The sequence below is a fragment of the Limulus polyphemus genome, unplaced genomic scaffold (assembly GCF_000517525.1).
Source record: "Limulus polyphemus unplaced genomic scaffold, Limulus_polyphemus-2.1.2 Scaffold7453, whole genome shotgun sequence".
Taxonomy (NCBI): domain Eukaryota; kingdom Metazoa; phylum Arthropoda; class Merostomata; order Xiphosura; family Limulidae; genus Limulus; species Limulus polyphemus.
The window spans coordinates 16498-37652 of NW_013673063.1; the positions used below are offsets into that span (position 1 = coordinate 16498).

At 35.1% G+C, this 21155-nt stretch overlaps 1 pseudogene; it reads right to left on the bottom strand.

The window, feature by feature from the left end:
* The window catches only part of LOC106474624, a 25805-nt pseudogene extending 6523 nt beyond the window's left edge, over positions 1-19282 (bottom strand).
* Between the last annotated feature and the right edge of the window lie 1873 nt (positions 19283-21155).

The following is a 21155-nucleotide window of genomic DNA, read 5'->3' on the forward strand; positions in this document are numbered from 1 at the left end:
ACCGTCACATTATAACGCCCCCACGGCTGAAAGGGCGAGCATGTTTGGTGGGACAGGGATTCGAACCCACGACCCTCACTGCCGTTAATGCAGAGTTACCTATTTGAAATTTGTTGGGAAACCGGTTCCATTTGTGAATATCAGGTTCGTACAGGTAATAAAGAAACAATTTTTATAACAAGTTGTCCTTAAAGGAACAAGTGCAAGCCAAAGAAAAACATTTTTCATTTGAGGCATTTTCAGAATGTCTTGAGATGATGTCATCTTGTTGTTTTATGCATCCTTCTTAATTAAAGACACGGGCGCACAGCTGACAGATATTAAGCATTTGAGACGTTATGAGATACGTCATATATTGTTTATTTGAGGCATTATCAGGATTATCTTGTTTTTACATGCATCGTTTAAAACAAAACACGGGCACAAGGCTTAGAAAGGTAATGTTCATTTGAGGCATTATGGGATATATGCTGATATGATCCTTTGCAGTTTCAAGCGTTTTCGGGGATTGTCTGTTACATAGGTAAGTGTCAAATATTAGAGAATTGGAGTCGTTCGGTTAGTTCTTAATTGTTTAATCACTTCAGTAGGCTTAAGATCGTGACTTTAAAGTCACCAAACATCACAATGGTAAACATCATTTGAAAATGGATGAAGCATTGGAAAAGTTTTCAAACTTCATGTTCAGTCTCTTCATTACGCATGCACTCGAGACTTAAATGGTTCTGAAAACTTTCGTCAGAGGAATTTAAAATTTAACATTAAACCTACCTCGGTCACCATACACAGTCCAACCAAGAAGGCAGTGAAGCAGTAACAAGCAATAAATATTTCTCGCCTGTAGCCTTTTCTTAGTATTTCGGGAAAGGAATCTACAACAGCTGTAATTACACCTTCTACACAAACAAACTGAAATGAAAATTGCACCTATATATTTTTTTTTCAACTCTGTAAAGTGAAAAGTACAAACAAATGAATTTTAAGATATAGAAAACAAAGTTTAGTGTGAACAACTACAGCACAAAAACAGACGCCAGATGATCTTTAATTCCTCACATTATAACATAAAACAAAGATTAAACACTTAATTTCTGCGGAGTAGATTTTCTAAAGTACATCATAAAAAGTTGCTTTTTATCTAAAAATAAACACACCAAAACATAATTGACCTGCTGATGTATCAGTCAGGCCTTATTAACACACAGTTATATACTAAACACACCAGAACATAATTGACCTGCTGATGTATCAGTCAAGCCATATTAACACACAGTTATATAATAAACACACCCATATAATTAACATGTTGATGTATAAATCAGGCCACATAAGTGCATTGTTATTACTAAACACCAGAACATAATTAGCCTGCTGATGTATCAATCGGGTCATATTTACACATAGTTATATACTAAACACACCAGAACATAATTAACCTGGTATCAATCAGGCCACATACGTGCACTGTTATTACTAAACACACCAGAACATAATTAACCTGCTGATGTATCAGACAGGCCATATTAACACGGTTATATTCAAAACTTGATAACTACCAAACTTTGTAACTCCCATATAACCCACGTCGTTCTCAATAAGCCACATTTTTTTCAATTAAGGAATAAAAGAATAGTGAAAAAACATTTGTCAGGAAGCAAACCGATAGTGTTCATTTAGTGATTTTGTAAAGAAATCTTAATTCAGTAAACTTTTCTAGACAACAATGCAATAAACTTCTATAAGTAATATAGTGAATTGTTACTAACCTCACAACACAGTTAACTTCCACATAATACATAGAGAAGTTCTCTAAACAATCCAGTTAACTTCTACATAATACATAGAGAAGTTCTCTAAACAATCCAGTTAACTTCTACATAATACATAGTGAAGTTCTCTAAACAATCCAGTTAACTTCTACATAATACATAGAGAAGTTCAGAAGTTAACTAGATTGTTTAGAGAACTTCTCTATGTATTATGTAGAAGTTAACTGTATTGTTTAGAGAACTTCTCTATGTATTATGTAGAAGTTAACTGGATTGTTTAGAGAACTTCTCTATGTATTATGTAGAAGTTAACTGGATTGTTTAGAGAACTTCACTATGTATTATGTAGAAGTTAACTGTATTGTTTAGAGAACTTCTCTATGTATTATGTTCTAAAAAATCCAGTTAACTTCTACATAATACATAGAGAAGTTCTCTAAACAATCCAGTTAACTTCTACATAATACATAGTGAAGTTCTCTAAACAATACAGTTAACTTCTAAATAATACATAGTGAAGTTCTCTAAACAGTGCAGTGATCTTTTCTAAAAAGAAACATGTAGTTATAACCGCATAAGCGACAAAAATAGCAAAGTTAAATAATAGGTTTAACAATCTCCAAGTATTTTTATATATTTATTTAAATGAGGATGACGTTTCAAACTAGCACTCTTCGTCAGATGTACAGCTTACAACAAAAGCGCAGGCGCAGAAATAAAAGCAATTGTATGCGTAGTATTTGGAAATAGAGCGTGAAAATTCTGTGCAAAATTATTTCTATTACATAAAAAAGATAAAACATATAGCAAATAAAATGGAAAAAAATGGAAAAATAGAAATCTAAAGGAAAGAAAAGCGTTCATTTAAATCAGATTGTTGTAGGGTCCCCAGATTATAGATTAATCTCCTTTCCAGTCGTTCTATTTTGTGAATGTCTGTTGGAGCACTAATAAGTCTAAGAATCGTAAAATCCTCAACTGTATGTTTGTTGATGGTGAAATGTTTACCTATAGGTGTATCCTGGTCCTACAGTTCTATGGTTTAGATGTTCTCGTGCTCGATCACCGAGTCGACGGCCTGTTTGTCCAACGTATAAACTATTGCATTCTTTGCAAATTATACAGTAAATGATACATTCAGTGGTGCATGTAAAGGACTGTCTTCTGTCGAAAGTTGTGTTTTTTCTTTGTATATGTGTAGTGCTGTTTATATGTGGGCAGGTATCACACCTGTTTCGTTTACATGCGTAAGTACCTGGAATATCATTTTGTTTTTGTTTAAGGTCACTGTGCACCAGGATTTTTTTTTTAGGTTTTTGTCATGTCTGTAAGAAATAATGGGTGGGACCTTGAAAAGAGATTTAGTAGTAGGGTCTTCAGTAAGTATTGTGTAATTATTTAGTATAATATCTTTGATCGTCTTGTTGGTCTGATGGTATGTTAACACAAGTGGAATACGATCGATGTGTTCTTTCTTGATAGGGTTGAGTGTTTGATCCTTGGTATATGAACTAGCTTTGGTGGTTGTTTCGTGAATGAAAGAATCAATGTAGTGTCTTTTAGAAAAAAAAGTTCACGACTTTGGATTTAGATGTATAGCCGTTGTATAGCTTTGTTGTAAACTGTACGATCTGACGAAGAGTGCCAGCTCGAAACGTCATCCTTCTTTAAATCAAAATATAAAAAACTTGGCGATTGTTGAACCTATTATTTAACAGTGTTTTTTTTTATTAGACAACAATGCAGTAGACTTCTCTACACAACAAAATAACAAACGTTTCTAAACAGCATACCGAATTTCTTAAACAATACAAAGAGCTTCTGTGAATTTCTACAACTCTCACAGAGAAGTTGGACAACGCACTGAATTTCTCTAAAAATAGTAGATTCTTTGATAGATTGTTTAGGCAGAGAATTCATGATGAAACTAAGTTGAAAAGTTTGTTTCTACAACAGGCAGTTGCCGTCCATTGAACCTAGTTTCAAAAGTAAATTATTTTCAAGAAACAGAGCTACAATTTTCAGCTGTGAAAATAACTTGACGAGAGAATTCAAATGAAATATATTTTCCTATAACAACTTTGTTCTTCCAAAATCCAACGACATCCCATAAGTCCCATAATGAATTCTTATAACTAAAACCAAAACCAATCACTAGCAGAAAGCGTAAATTGGTGAAATATTTAGCATCATTTTGTCTCACCATTACAGTAATGCTACAATTAATTGTAACAGGATGTGAGCTTACATCATGCATAAATAACCCCACGAGGTAGATCATGATAACAAGACCAGTACTTACTTGACTGTCTAATCCAAGCATAATTATCATCAAGAAGAAGATGATAGCCCACAGAGGCGATAAAGGCATCTCGGATATTGCTTTAGGATAAACAATGAATGCTAAACCAGGACCTATTCAAAATAATAATAATACATGAACAAGCAGTCAAAAACCAAAACATAGACGAAAAAATCAAACATTAGTCAAAATTATAAAGCAAACAGTAGTGAAAATGTTGAATAGTGGTGCCATTAATATAATTGTTTGTTCTGGGAATAATACACATAAAAATGTGTAGTTTGTGGTATTTGAATGATTCTTAAATATTATAGGAAATAATCAAAGCGAATGCTCCCAAAAGAGACTGTGGCTTTTGTACTTTAACCTTTTAAAAAATCTAAGTCCATCCACGAGTTTGACTCCCCAAGGCTTCCAAAAAAGTCATCACCCCTCTATTGAAATCTGATATTCTCTCCTGGGGACGAAATATCAACAGTCGTCAAAAATGGTGAAGAAATCAAATAATACTCAATATTTTGAAAACAAAAAACAAAACAAATAGAAGATATAATGTTGAAAAATAAATAAAGTACAAATATTTAATATGAATAGTTAGCATAATTTGAGCCAAAAACAACAAGTCGTAATTACCAAAGGTTTGTTTGTTTGTTGTTAAGCATCAAGCAGCTCAATGGGCTGTCTGTGCTGTACCCACCACATGTACTGAAATCCGGTTTTTAGTGTTATAAGTCTTCAGATTTATCCCTGAGTCACTGGGGGACAGTTACCAAAGGAAAGTGTGATAAAAATGTCAAAGTGACAAGTAACACCTTATCACACACAGTTTTATTTACCAGTATTAATTCACATTCTTTAACAGACAGTTAAAATGAATGAGAAGTAATCTTCTGGTGTTTCAGAACATGAATAGCACCCATTATTTCTATGAAATAAGTAACCTTCTGGTATTTCAGAACAGGAATAGCACCCATTATTTCTGTGAAATAAGTAACCTTCTGGTATTTCAGAACATGAATAACACCCATTATTTCTATGAAATAAGTAACCTTCTGGTATTTCAGAACAGGAATAGCACCCATTATTTCTGTGAAATAAGTAACCTTCTGGTGTTTCAGAACATGAACACCACCCATTATTTCTGTGAAATAAGTAACTTTCTGGTGTATCTCTGGGATAGAATACCTTCTGTTGTTTCAGAATATGAAACATTAAAGTCCATTCTTTAGACCACTTTCTGCATTTCATATGATCCTTTCCATTTCAGGGTGAGTTTGTTGTTGTCTGTTGGTAGCAGAACCAAGACCTTCTGTCCGACCTTGAAACGTTGATCCTTGGTATTCTTGACATAGAAGTGCTTCTGACTGTCTTGAACTGCATACTAGCTTTCTCGAGCAAGTTAACAGGTCTCCTCTACTTGGTTTCTGAGGTCTAACACGTACTGGTGTGTGTTTCTCACTTCTGACTCTTCTTCTCCTGTCCACAGTTTTTTCAATATCTGTATCGGATCTCGTACTGTTCTTCTGTACAATAACTCGAAGGATGAAAATCTTGTACTTGCTTGTAGGACTTCTCGTTAAGTAAATAATAACACTTCCTGCAGATACCTGTCCCAGTCACGTGGTCTATCCTGGCACATATTCTTCAAGATGCTCTTTAAGGCTCCGTTGACTCTGGGGTTGTAGGGGGTGGTAAAGAGCTGTTTAGCTAGTGGTCCGATCAATTCCAAAGTTCCTCTGTTGAATGGCTCTTCTATGAGAGGTATTTCATACAGTGGCACCTTGGCTAACTTCCCTCTAGGTACTGTCCTTTGGCAGATGTCACATGACCTGCAGAATATGGTGACATCTGTGATGACCCTCGGCCAATAGAAGTTGCTGGTGATTCTGTCTGCCATCTTCTTTGCTCCTAGGTGTCCTCCCATAATTGACTCGTGAGCCAACTTCATCACTTGGGTCCGGTATTCTGTTATTGCAGGTGCCACATCAGTCTCCTTCCTGTCTGGTTCCTCCAAACTTCTACTGCCTGGTATATTGCCAATCACCAAGTCATAGATGGGTGCCTTCACACACATGAATCAAGTTATCCCACGAAGTATGGAGTGTCCACCTTTATTTTTGCTATGGGAACTTTTTCACTGTCCACTCAATCAGCATACACAGATATACCTTGCTCGTCATCTGGCTATCATATACTAGACTGGTTCTCACTGCTGCACTGCCTCACCCCGTGTCTCGAAAACATTTCACTTTCTTGTCCCCGATATAGCCTTCACCTACTGACATGTTGTGGTTTGTTGGCATCTATCGATGTTTTTCACATGCTCCAATCACTACTGGCACTGTTGACCCGTTTCCTAACTTGAATTGATCATCAATCGTGCACTGACTAATCATGGTGATAGTGCTTCCTTCTTGTGGTGAATCTGATGAATTGTCTTCATTATCTTTTTTCTGGCAACAGCAATCATGATGAGAGTCACTTTTTTCTTGTTTGTTGGCTGCAGCATCTTTGTAGGTAGCTCCAGCTGCTCTATGTTGAATTTGTTTCTGGTGTTTGTTGTGACAGATTCGCACTCACCTGCTGTGTGCCCTATTTTAGAACAGGCATAGCATTTATTATCCCTTTTGTCTGTTGACTTCTTGTCACCTTTCATAGCATCCTGCTTCTGGTCAGCAATCCCTGATTTCAACTTTGACTGGTTATTCTTGTACTTGCCGGTTATATATATACTCCCTCCAAGGGTTTCTATATACTATTCTGCCAGCTTTATCATCCCGTCCATGACTTTCGGTGCTCTCTTCTTTAGGAACAGTGATGTGTCAGTGGAGCACATGATCATGAACTGTTCACATATCATTATAGCTGCCAGTCTTTAAAAATTATCTTCATACTTGGCTATGTCAGTCCACCTTATGAAGCATTGCTGTAGACGTGCCACAAACTTAAATAAAGTTTTCCAGTGTCAGGTCTGACTTCACTGAACTTCTGGTGAAAATCTTCCTCGGTAAGTTCATAGCATTTCAGCGAGGCCACTTTTAACTGTCATGCCCACGTACACTTGAAGGCCTTTTTCTGTGAGAATGGGACTGAGACAGACTGCCCAGTCACATTTGTCTCAGTTCTGACTTTAGGCAAATCTTTCATACCTCCCCAAGAAAGCATCCATGTTGTCTTTCTGTTCATCAAATTTGGACAGCTTGGTTCGGCTGGTCCTGACCCCATTGTCATTCTTGGGTCCTCCATTTTTCTATTGGGTGAGCTTGGCAATCTCAATTTGTGCTCTTATTCTCTATATTTCTGATCTCTCCTCTCTCTCATTTTCTTCTTTCTCTTCTTCTCTTCTCTGCCTTTTTATTTCTTTCTCTTTTGATGCTCTTCTCTCTCTGGGTCTTGTTGTTGTTTAAAACACTGTTGTAGATCTCCATCTTTGAGCCCAAGTCGTGTGCCCTTCTCTATCCACTTATCAAAGTCAGTCGACGTGGTTATATAGTGTGGTTATGACCTCTACAATATTTTTACCACCATTAAAGCTGAGCTTATATAGGCCTATTTGCCAGTTGTTTACGTCTATACGTCTATTTCTACCGCCGTTTACCACTATAGATCCTGGCTGGCTCGCCAACTTTTAGTTTTTTTTGTATGGGCCAGATTCTTTACAGTAAGTGTCTGTGACTTGTTGGCGACACATTTCAAGAACAAACAAACAGCACACAATTCAACTGATTTAAAATAATATAATAAGATAAAACAAATGTATATACAAATGTTTGTTATACTGTTGGTTATTACAATTGTATCCAGAGCTTTAAATAATTGTCTCTTTTTCGTCAATTCCACACAGGCTACATCAATTACTTTAGAACACAATTTGACAAGAAGAATTATTTTCCTGCTGTGCTATTACAATACACTCTGTGATAATTTCACTTTAAAAATCGTCATCATATGCTCTTGATGACTAGATCTATCTAACTCTCTATCTATATATCAAACTATATTTGGATGTGTATTTGTAGCCCGACAGAGGCCTAGAATGTTCCACACACTACGAAATATTACGATGCAATAATACTTAATTAAAACAACGAGAAAAACTCAGAAGGTTCAACTAACGTGACGCAATAATACAACAATCACCAATTCACAACAATTGAACTACACAACGTATGATTCGAAAACAGTTATGTAAATAAACCTGCGATAAAACTATTGCTTCTAAAAAATAATTAAATTTAATACTCGCACTATATTTAAACGGAAACAGTTGTGTATATCTAACACAGAACATGAACATCACCCATTATTTCTGTGGGATAAGTAACCTTCTGGTGTTGGAGAACATGAACATTACCCATTATTTCTGTAGGATAAATAAGCCTCTGGTGCTTCAGAATATGAACATCACCCATTATTTCTGTGGGATAACTAAGCTTCTTGTGCTTCAGAATGTGAACATCACCCATTATTTCTGTGGGATAAATAACCTTCTGGTATTTATAAGAACATGAACACCATCCGTTATTTGTGTGGGATAACCTCGTTACATGAGAAAGTATAAAAAAAGGGTAATTATTAATTGCTTTTTGTAAAAAGCCATAAATATCAACTAAGTTCTGTAAAGTAAACTATAATTTAGCATTCTTTAAAGAATATGTTTGAGAAATACATACTTAAGTAACCAGAGCTTAAAAAGAACCACCATCCATTAGTTGTTCCTCTACTGTCTATGCTCGTTCGAGATTTTTTTCCCTTCCCCTTCTTAAATGACCAGTTTTGTCAAGCATCAGTATATCAATGTAGCATAACTGATGTAGATGCGAGGTTGTGTGATAAAAACAAAATTTCTTGAGTGTGTTTGACAGCAACTGTTCATTTTATAATTGCTATCAATTACTAAATTTAGATTTTCAGCTATTATTTTGTTTGTTAACTCCGTTTAATTTGCCTTTAAACAATGACAAATTTACTTTGTATCAAACTCTTTGTATCTTTGTTCAAAACAGTGAAGTATAAGTTAGTATACAAAAGTTTTATAAAAACATTAAAAAATTACAATAATTGGTTTTCAACGTATCCTTTAGTATATAACTGTGCAAAAAATATTAAGTCTAGTCTAATACCTATTTGTTTCAACAAGTAAACTAAACTCATCTCCTTTACTTATTCATTTGTAAGCCTAACATTTTCTTCACAGTTTTTATGTAATAGTTGATATATTTAGAAAAGCCTTTAAAAAGGTAAAAATGCGTCTCAAACACTTTTCACGGTTATTGAAATCAAATAGTAGTTTCAATGTACGATGTATCACTATAGATATCTTCTTAAATAACAATATTTTTTATCTTTTAAAGACAATTTTAATCTAAGCTCAAAAATATAAGTGAAATTACATTTCTCAAATTTGGTGAAATATTTAGTCACGTTTGCAAAGAAACCTAGAATTAACTAGCTAATTGGCTTTCAGTTAGTGTCTGTTTACATATATACATACATCAGTTCTAAATTATTAACCGAGTTCAATATTCTTTGTAATCGTAACAGTCTTACAAGATGTTCTACTCACGGAACAGTAACCCTCATTTTACTGTTTAAACATAAGCAGAACCACCACAGGGTTACAAAGTACTCAACTGTCTTGTAGTTGTGCAAAACTTCTAATTGTTTTCATGGGAATTCCTATAAGGCTTATAACTACAGAAAGGTTGAAAGGCCTAGTTTATACGTGAAATTTACATGTCAATGTAATTTTTATAATAAAAAACGTTAAACATTTTGAAACATATTGTCAAACACACTGTGTATCAAGTGTTTCTTTTAACTGTACCTAGATGGGGTTCCCATCATAAACAATGATACAAAATATATCATACCAGATTCTGCAACCTTGCTGATCGGCATACCAGATTCTTTTGCCATGAATCCAAGAACGGAGAAGATGGCAAACCCTGCATAAAGGCTAGTACCGCTATTACAGCAGGAAATGAAGCTTCATTTCCTGCTGTAATAACGGTACTTGTCTCTAGACAGGGTTTGCCATCTTCTCCGTTCTGTTATTCATGTTAATATGTACAAATAAACTGTTATTCAACCTTCATAATTAACAGCTTAAACAATTAATTTACAGACAATGTATTAAACAATTAATTTTTAAACAATATAAGTCAGTTAACAGCTTAAGGGTACATTTTCAAGTTTAAAACGGAAAATAATTTTGGTTTATTACCAGAGCAACAGGTGAAATAAATATGCTCGACTAGGAAATTAGTGTTAATCATTGAAATTATAAAATGTTTGTTTTAGCGCGAAACCACACAATGGGAATCGAACCCCGGATTTGAGCGTTGTAAGTCAGTAAACTTACCACCGACTTACTGGGGAACCTGCACGAAGAAAAAGACGATTTATAACACAGTTTAAACAATTAATAAACATGCACAGAAAATACATTCATGACACTATCTCTCAAACACAGCTTTACATTTAACGTTAGCTAAAACGCACATATATAGTCAAACAGTGTACTCAACAAACACCATTGAATGAAACAGTAATGAGATCATGCTTCTCAAGTTCCTCTTACTTGTAAAAGTTGTTATGAAACTTATTATAACTCCCTAAAGCAGTCATGGCTCCAAATGCAACTGCGTAAGAGTAAAAGATTTGCGTTCCTGCATCAATCCAAACCTAGTAAAGAAACAGAACAAAACTAAAACTACTAATTTCATCTAATATTTAAATATTGTACTCACAAGAGTCGTTTCGGCTGACAACTATTTTTTAAATAACATATGTCTTTCGTGCTCGGATTGTGAATGTATATACCGAAATATATTCTATACTGTTGTATGGCCATTTTGAAAAGTTGAGTTTGAGATTACTTCGTACAGTTGTAAGGATATTTTATATGTTGTGAGAAAGCAGAGTTTGTACAGTTAAACATGAGAACGTGGAACTTTGGAATAGATAAAGTTAAGACCACTGTATGTTGTTACACGTAAAGTAATCTTGTAAAAACTTGATTAACGATATATTTTAAAGTTATTGTAGGCTTATCTTACTACTAGTGTGTATAGGTAATTTTTTATTGTACATACCCCAAGTTGTTTAAACTGTTGTGAGTAAGCCTATCTCAATGTTGTAATGTTACAATTTAAAGAAAGGTTAATTTCACCCTTCAGTAACTAGAAATAATGTGTCTTTATTTAGCTATGTATATTCAGGTAACTTTTTTATATTTTCATGCAGGTGTTCTGCGTGTATTTAGTTGAAATTTTTGTAAAATAAAAGTAGAAACGTCGTAAACTTGCGCTAAACCTCTAGCTAAGGCAAATGCTACGACCACAAAGTTTGCTTAATAAGGCTTATACTTGCTTGACCCTGTTCCCGTGTCATGTTCTCAGTGACGTCATACTCATTTGAAGGAGGGGCACAGAGACTTCTGCGTGTTAATATATGTTGGGGTTTATCTCCTTTAGAAATATATAGTTATCATTAGTGTAGGTAATCTAGAATTGTAGGGATTTTGTTTGACTTAAAAGTATGGGATCTTCATGATTATTGCTCCCGTCTTCTATCGTGCAGTTGTGCTTTCTCCAGCAATAAGAGACTATCTGTATAAGAAATATTAAAGCCAGTTAAAATAAAGTATGACTACAGATTTTTGTTCCATCCACTCACTTGTATTTGTTTGTTTTTCCTTTACTGTATGGGTTCAAAGCTATTCTTTAATCTGATAACCATTGCGAATAATTGTTGGACATTAGTGTGGCTGAGTACCCAAATAATAAAACCTTTGCATTACAGTAATACTATTGATATACATTTATGTATATAATTCATAACTTTCTAGTTTGCGAAAAAATACTGCACTTTTACCCTCTTTAGGTAAAAAATATTTTTTTCTTTAAATTAACGTTTTATATTTATATAAACAAAAAATGTGCAAGTGCATGGAAGGCAAACAAGGCTTTAAGCAATATTGTTTTGCTAGTATTAATAAACTATTAATAATCGAATATTTAAAATATAGAACGGCTAAATTATGTTAAGTCTTTGTTAGCAAACTCTTAAAAGGATAGCCTGCCACGATTTAAAAACAGTCATTATTCCAGGATTTCCAGTACTGAATTTTTATTATTTGATCTTCTAGAATTTGAAGGACTATTCATCCCTGTTTTAAAGATCGTATTTCTTACAAGCAGCTTTCTCCTAAGCAATATAACATAATTATAGTTAAACATAAAGGAAGATTACCTGTCCCTCAGCTAGTCGTGAAAAATCAGGCATCAAGTAAAAGAGAATTCCATCAAGTGCACCTGGCAGTGTGACTCCTCTGATCAACAACACAGTGAGTACAAGGTAGGGGGTAGTAGCAGTGATATAAACAACCTGAAATCAAGAAATACACGTTGACTAAACACTTCGTGTGTGATAAATAAGACACAAGTAAGCAATGCTAATTACCGCTCGAACTCCAATCAGTGCTGCCAAGCACGAGATATTACCTGTAATATCAAACTGGTTGCAAGAAAGAGCAAAATACTGACAAAAACACGTTTAATATTTCCAAAGCAGATGGATCACTCATCTAAAAAGTTTGGTTTGTTTTTATGGTAAAGCCACATTATTGTGTCCATCGTGGACTGTATAAATCTTCAGGGAATTTATATCATATTATTATTATCGCTTTTCCAGATTTACTCCAAGTAACGCATTTCAGGTTAATTTGGTGTAGTGGGTTTTCCACTGCCTACATAGGTTTAGTGGAATAAAAACCAGGCTAGTTATTGTGTTAATAACAGAAAAAGGAATTTTCCTCTTCCCCCTAGCGTTACTAAATGCATTGGACTATATATATTTATTCGTATAGTTGACAACAAACATTTGGATCTAAAAGGCGAGTTATAGCGGGAATAGTCATTTCTACTTATATCTGTCCAAGATTACTTTTATTTTTACGATACCGTCCAAGTTTGAATTAATGTCTTTACATATAACAGTTGTAGAAGACAGCCAACGTTTGATAGTACACAATAAATATTTGAAATAAGACTGACTCAATTCTTAATATACAATAAACCATTTCCTCAAAAATCTGTTGTACAATGATAGAAACTTGGTCTCATAAATTTTACATGTTTCGATGTACTATTTTATCACCATCAGGAATGCAATATTTTACAAAAGCTAAGCCCCCCCCCCCAAAGCTAAGCGGTATGTCTGCGGACTTACAACGCTAAAATCCGGGTTTCGATACCCGTGGTGGGCAGAGCACAGATAGTCCATCGTGTAGCTTTGTGCTTAATTACAAACAAAAGCTAAGATCTATACACTCTACTAAAGAATCACATGATCAAAAGCAAATTTACATACTGATGTAACTTAAAGAATTCCACACCATCTACTGATAACTTGTCATACTAACCCTTCGTTTTTACTTAAGATGTTAAAATTATTTTTATTATATTTAATTCAATAGATTCACGGTTATTTTTACCGTTGACACTTAGGGTTGTGATAAAATAACAGTTCTTTCCCATTGAATCATATGCTATTATGTTTCATTACTATGTGCAACTAAACTTGAAACCTAAATTTTATCATTTTTAACGCTTCTGTTTGTTTGTAGTTAAGCGTAAAGCTACACAATGGGCTTTTTGTGCTCTGCCCATCACGGGTTTCTAAACCATGTTTTTAGTGCTATAAGCCTTCAGAATTACCTCTGAGTCATTGGGGGATATTTTTAACTTATCTTTTGTGTTCATTTAATCTTTATTTTACAATTTCTTCTAGATTGTTCTATATAAGTATTCAATGTTCACACGATATTTTATCGATACCAGTTTTTTTCTCCATTGGACCAACTTCGTCTTTAGTTATATGTTGTATTCTATACACACTGGTCTGAAAATACTTGGTTATACACATGAACTTGAAATAAACAAGCTCATCATTTTTCAGGAGAATAGGAAATTTCATTTGAATATTGAGGTGTGTGTATGTTTGGTTTGTTTGTAATTAAGCACAAAGCTACACAATGGGCTATCTGTGCTCTGCCCACCATGGGTATCGAAACCCGGATTCTAGCGTTGTAAGTCCGCAGACATACCGCTGTACCACTGGGGGGCATTGTGTATGTTTGGTAAGGAAGTTTATGCCGTGTCATAAATGGCTGTGACATTTAACCTACATTGCTAAGTTAACTTCTGATCTATCAGAGGTCGAGTTGACTTGTAGTTTTAAATCCTAACTTTTTCTGTAAAAAGGTATGAATTTTTGGCCACTGGTTATTTTTATCTCAGCCTCTTTTGACAGCTGGTTGCCTGACCATCTACCAGAAAATGAAATATTTCTTGCTAGAGGATTGTGAAGACTTTGACATTCTCCAATAGCTCCTGGAAAGTCATTACCCAAAACCAATAGAGGAATATTTCAGAAAAAGTAGCTAGGATTTGTAACAGGAAACTAGGATCCACTGGCAATTAAGCCCTAGAGTCACCCCTGGCCAATGGCACAGTTGCCAGCCCAACAGCCATAACATGTCCACATCACAGCCAGTTCATCTCTAGTACGATGACTACTGGCTCTTGTAACTCAAATTACTTTGTCATAAGTGCCCAGTGGAAGGGTGTGTCATCACCAAACAATATGATGTCAATTTCGTCAGCCACATCAATCTTCAAAACATCTGGTAAGAGGAGGAGGAAAACCAAGATGGAGCCAACCACTAATTATATAGCCAGTGTCACTTCCTCAGCCAACTTGCCTTGGACCCTCCAACCACCATCGTCAAAGAAGCTGGATAATTCTGTAGCGAAGTGGTGTATGCTCATGGCTATCAAGTGAACCATGGTCTGAGTCGTTTGTCATTGCATCCTGTACCATCACTATCAAATGCTCAATCCTGTTTTTTTTTTTGTAACTGTTTGATTTTGGTTTTAGATTCATATTGTTTAATTTAATAGTAATCAGTTTATGGTGGTTTGAATTATTTCCATATTAATTTTTATTTAATTCTGTAATCTTAATTTCAGTTTTATAATCAATCTAATTTTATTTCCATTTGTGAATGTGTCATAGCATCTTGACCATGGTCAAAGTTCGTCATATGTGATCTTAAGGCTATTATAGCTATTTGATTCATCCTTTTAACATAATATTTTAAGTTTTGGGCCTACGAAGATTCTTAGATAAGGGAGCAGGTAAACTGCTAAATTTTATCTTTTCATATATAGAAAATATTATATCTTTTCTTTCTAGCTTTCTTTGTGCATTTAGCTAATGTTCTCGTAAACTAGATGTGGACAATAAACGTTCATTAATTTTTATCTGAAGTGTACTTGCTTGGCCATGATTCTGTATTATCGTTCCTCTGGGGTTTCGGTCATACCCAAGAAAAGGGATGGTAAATTTACTTGTATAAGTTATTATGAACAGGGAGTTAATGTCCCCTTGGATGAGCATTATTGGAAACGACTGTCGACGTAGGTAATTCAGAATTGTGGGATACAGCAATAAGGCTTTTGTTAGGGTCAGCTCTGTGGTACAGACGCAATCAAGCAATCTATTATCTCTCTACCCCAGAAAACAGAATTTTCAAATCAGCTAAGTGTGCTTGCAGTTATTGTTAATTGTTTTCAACAAATAATTCTTATTTGTCACTGTATAATGCTGCCAGCATTCGATTTATTCTTTATGAAACAGAAGCCTGTTGTTTATTACGAATCTTGACTCGTTTGTTTCTTGTTTTAGAACAAAGCCACATTGGACTATCTGCTGTATCCACCATGGGGATTTGAACCCCAGATTTTAGCGTCGTAAATCCGTAAACTTACCACTCTCTTACCGGGGGATGCGGATTTTGGCATTTACCACTGGATATCAGTGGACATGAGTACCACACGCTAAACCAAAGGCAGAGCAAGTGTTTCGGATTATCTGGAGAAAGAGTTTTATTAAAGTGTATTATCTTTGACGTTATCCTATAGTTAAAGCGATAGAAATTATATATTTTAAATCTGGATTGGTACGAAAAGTCTACCACTAGTTACATACAACTGATGTGTAAGACTTTAAACTTATAATCCGTGTTCGCCCAAAACTGTCTCTGCGGTGGTTTCTTGTTCATTAAGTTAACCTTCACATATCAGTCTCAAACGTTCAGCATACACAACTATTATAAAAGTATCCTACATTTTAACTGGTTTCTAACATAGTAGAACCTGACATGGCCTGGTGGTTAGAGAGCTCGACTTGCAATCTGCCTGTCGCGAGTTCGAATCCCCCTCACCGAACATGCTCACTCTTTCAGCCGTGAGGGCGTTATAACATGACCGTCAATTACGTTTTTCGTTGGCAAAAGAGTAGCACAAGAGTTGGTGATTTGTGGTGTTGACTAGTCTCCTTATTTGTAATCTATCACTTCTAAATTAAGTGCAGATAGCGAAGATAGCCCTCGAGTAGCTTTGCGCGAAATTCCAAAAATAAATATCTAACACAGCATTAAAAAAAGTGAATTCGAGACTACAATCTACTGCCATTGAGGGTGTTATTTTTCACTCTTTCTAGTTTTGATACGTCGTAAAAACTAATGTGCCAATATGATGCATTTCATTTTGCTAATATTCAAAATTAAAGGTTAGAAATTTGAAATGTTAAATGTTTGAATGTATAAAGCCTTCCATTAATCACGTGCAACCACAACATGTAAAATTCACATGTATGACCTGCAGTTACTTAAGACTGTCTAAGCTCTCTCCCAATCTGCGCTAGCCGTCTCTAATTTAGCAGTGAAAGACTAGGGGGAAGGCGGCTAGTCATCATCGCCCACCGCCAACTCTTGGGCTACTCTTTTACAAACGAATAGTGGGATTGACCGTAACATTATAATGTCCTCACGGCTGAAAGGGCGAGCATATTTGGTGGAACGGAGATTCGAACCCGCGACCCTCAGATTGCGAGTCGAGAGCCCTAACCACCTGGCTATGCCGGGCCAACTCCAATATATACGAACGTTTCGGAAGAGTGATTTTCTTACTTTTCCTGTAAACTTCACACCTTTCCAGATACAAAAATAGCACAAGATCCACGCCAGAAATAGACATAGCGCCAAGTCCCAGTTGACGACCCCAATTTCGTCTATACCATTGGATATCCTCAAAATCTTCCTCCTGTTGAGAAGGAAACCGAGTTTATACTAATCGTCTTTTAAATAATCATATTGGACTAAAAGTTGTTAGTAAATTTTACAGGAAAACACAAACTGAGTAAGTCTAGACCACTTTGGTTTCTACAAATGCCAATGATTTAAAGCTACGAAGATTGAACAAATTACTTACTGAGCATACAATTAATGTTCAACTATATTTAACCATCTTGATTGAAACAACAAAATTTACGTGTGGTGTTTTATGTTGTTGCGAAATTCGTCCGATCAATAAGTAAACAGAAGGGGTTGCAATATCTATTAAATAGTAAAACAAAAGTGGTTCTGTCAACTAATATATATCTATGTCAGCGCCATTTTAAAAAATCGAAAACATCAACTAATTTTAGAAGTGATCTAAACATTAATTTGCGAATCTAAATCTATATACAAATAAAATCCATGCGAATCTACCTTAACAACTAGAGAGTATAAAAGCTATTTAGATAACATTCTACATCATCGAGCTAACTGTTTGTTTGTTTGTTTATAGTTAAGCACAAAGCTACACAATGGGCTATCTGTGCTCTACCCACCACGAGTATCGAGCTAACTGATACAAGCTGATTTAGTTATGAGTAAAGTGTGAAGGCTCGAAAACACGTAAAGCTGCATATTGCTATTAACGATTATCCACTTACTCAAAGTTTTGGGCTTATTCTAGAAAAATATAATGGCGAAATACGACAATTCCGTACAAGAGCGCCCGCAGAAAAAATTAGGGGTGGGTGGGTCAAGTAAATCAAGTTTGAAAAAATTATGGAATCGAAATACAAATACCTAATGGTTTTTCAATAACATAGAAGTATAATTTTACATATCTAGTTTTTTTTTTCTTTTTGAAAATACAGGGGGGGGGGGAGTCAAGTGACCTCCCTTGCCCCTTCCTGCGGGCGCTCATAGTTCTGTTATATTCAGAACCGAATGAACTTAGCTAATTTCAAAATACATTAATTTGATGGACAAAGAACAATGTAGTCAGATGAAACTAGTTTTAATATGTCTTGAAAGAAACTTTATATTCCATTTTTCCTATAATGTTTGTTTGTTTTTAATTATGCACAAAGCTACACAAGGGCTATATGTGCTCTGCCCACCACGGGTATCGAAACCCGGTTTCTAGCGTTGTAAGTCTGCAGACATACCACTGTGCCGCTGGGGGGCTTCCTATAATGTATAATTTTATTTTTATTATTTTTCATTTACTTGTTATGTATATATCCTTTTATTTTTTGCATTATTTAGTTTTTTAGTTTAGTATATGATTTAGGACTAACCTATGTCTCCTACTCTGACCAAACTTCCTGAGATATTATTGGGATTACGGCCGAAATTATCGTCAAAATTGAGGGTACCTAACTGAATTTTTTTTTTTTTACACTTTGTATCTAAGTCGATCTTACTAAAGCTATCTGCCACTATCTCTAAATTTCAACTACTGACCAAAGAGAAAGCAGCAGCGCCTCTACTGGTTATAAGTTTCTCTTATATATTGTGGGATGTCCTCAAAACAGACAGACACACACACATACAAAAGAGAACTCTGCAGAAATTATGCGTAATTGCTGAACATTAATAATAATAATTATCTAAAGCAGAAAAGAAAAATTATGGAAATTTCTACGTTTATTGGAAAAGAAATAGTCAAGAGCATATATATATATATATATTACTTTGTGACACACACACAAAATGTTAAAAAAGACAACCTGGTAACAGTAACTCACTCCCAGAATTCAGTAACAGGATCCACTTTTTCATCGGATGTGTCATTGGAAATGTTTAGAAAGTGAACAGATTCTGCTGATGTCTCACTGATGTCAGTAATGTTTTCTCCTTTCGTGTGAAACGCCCAGCACCTTGGGGTGTTCCAATCATTCTGGCAAGAAGACCAATGTAGCTCAGTGGTTAGAGAATGGAAGAAATAGAGAAGAGCCCAGGCCAGTATGATTATATAATAAATGTTGGACAAACAGCAAATAACTGTTGTGCCAAAACCTATCCCTGAAATAAAAAATATAACGTGAAGAATGTATTTAAAAGATGTTTAATCTTCACCCAAGATTAATCACACTTTACAAAAACGATCTTCCCTTGCTGTTTGTGAAACCACTTATACCATCATTGCACGTGCTCAGTGTGATGCTCTTTACTGCGCATTACTGCTTAATGCTGTCAATTCCCTTGTAACAACTTTCTGCGCAAGACGGGCAAGGTGAATCTTAGATTTTACAACTGTAAAGGTTTTCCACAGAATCACTACGTGTATGTCGGTTTTTACCATCACTTTTACGGAGACCGAAGCTGCAATGTGGTCGAATGAGATTACCGTGATTCTCATGTTGAATAAATTACTATCATGAGATTTTCCAAAACCTTAAAATAAGATATTGCGAACAAGGCATCAAAGGCAACTAGCGTCAATGCTGATTTTATGAGATAATGACCGAGTATGAAAAAAAAAAAAAAAAATTGTGGAACAACACTTCGACTGACAACTGCACTTTTTCCCTTGTATGACGCTGCCAACGAGACCTTTTGCTCATCACCAGTACTGTTTTAACATGAGAAATTTACTGATAAGTATGTCTATGTGTTTGTTTGTTATTGAAGTACACAATGAACTATCTGTGCAATGCCCACAGCGGGTATCAGAATCCGATTTTTAGCACTTTAAGCCCTCAGAAAAACTGCTAAACTAATCTTGGAAACACTTTATGCTTCTTTTAGCGATGTTATAAAATCTTTTGCTCTGATAGATAAGGACGTAATGTGAAAAAAAAAGATGAAGATAATTTACTGATAGTAAAAATTTTCAAACCATTTATTAACAAGTTGGAATTGTAAAACCATAGAAACTGTTACTAAGAATTAGAGAAAGTCAATAAAATTATCTTTTATTTGTTTTCAAGTTAAGCACAAAGCTACACTATGGGCTATCTAACCGGTTTCTAGTCTAGCGTTGTGAGTCCGCAGACATGCCGCTGTGCCACTAGGGTGCATAAAATTCTCTGTAAAATTATGTTCTGAAGAGTGGCCTTTGAAGTCACGAAACCAGTCTAATAAATTTTTAAAAAGGTTTTGTTTTGTTTGAAGTTAAGCACAAAGCTACATAATGGGCTATCTGTACTCTGCCCACCACGGGTATCGAAACACGGTTTCTAGCGTTGTAAGTCCGCAGACATACCACTGTGCCACTGAAGGGCTTTGTTTGTTTTGTAATTAAGCACAAAGCTACACAATGGGCTATCTGTGCTCTGCCAATCACGGGTATCGAAACCTGGATTCTAGCGTTGTAAGTCCGCAGACATACCGCTGTGCCACTGTGGGGCTTTTAAAAAAGAGAAAACAAAAAGAGAAGAATATAAATAATATTCTAGTGTTTTGTTATTCGTATCCACTGGTGTAACTCACTTGTGTATTGAATAGACAGTTTTAATTGATAAACAGTTAATGTTTATGTTAAAGTTAAGTTAAAGAGTTAAGTTTTACGATACGAAGATATTTTATTATTCTCAATAAACTGACTAGCGAAATAAATGACTGAAGGAAATAAATCAATTGGTGTTATAATGGAAAAGTTACAATTTATTTTTGTGAAAATAACGTGTGAGTTTAATCGACAAGGAATATTTACTTCTCAAGATATCGTTGCAACATGCTCTTAACTACAGATCTGTAGATCTGAGGTTCGCGTCCCGTTACTACCAAAAAACTAAAAATAAATAATCGCGCTCCGAAATTTGGGCCACGCGTGCATTATAAGAATGACAGTCAAATTCCATTATTCGGTATGTCAACAGTAGCTCACAAGTTGACGGCGAGTGTTGATGACTAGATGCCTTGCTGTTAATATATCAGTTCATAACCCCCTCCC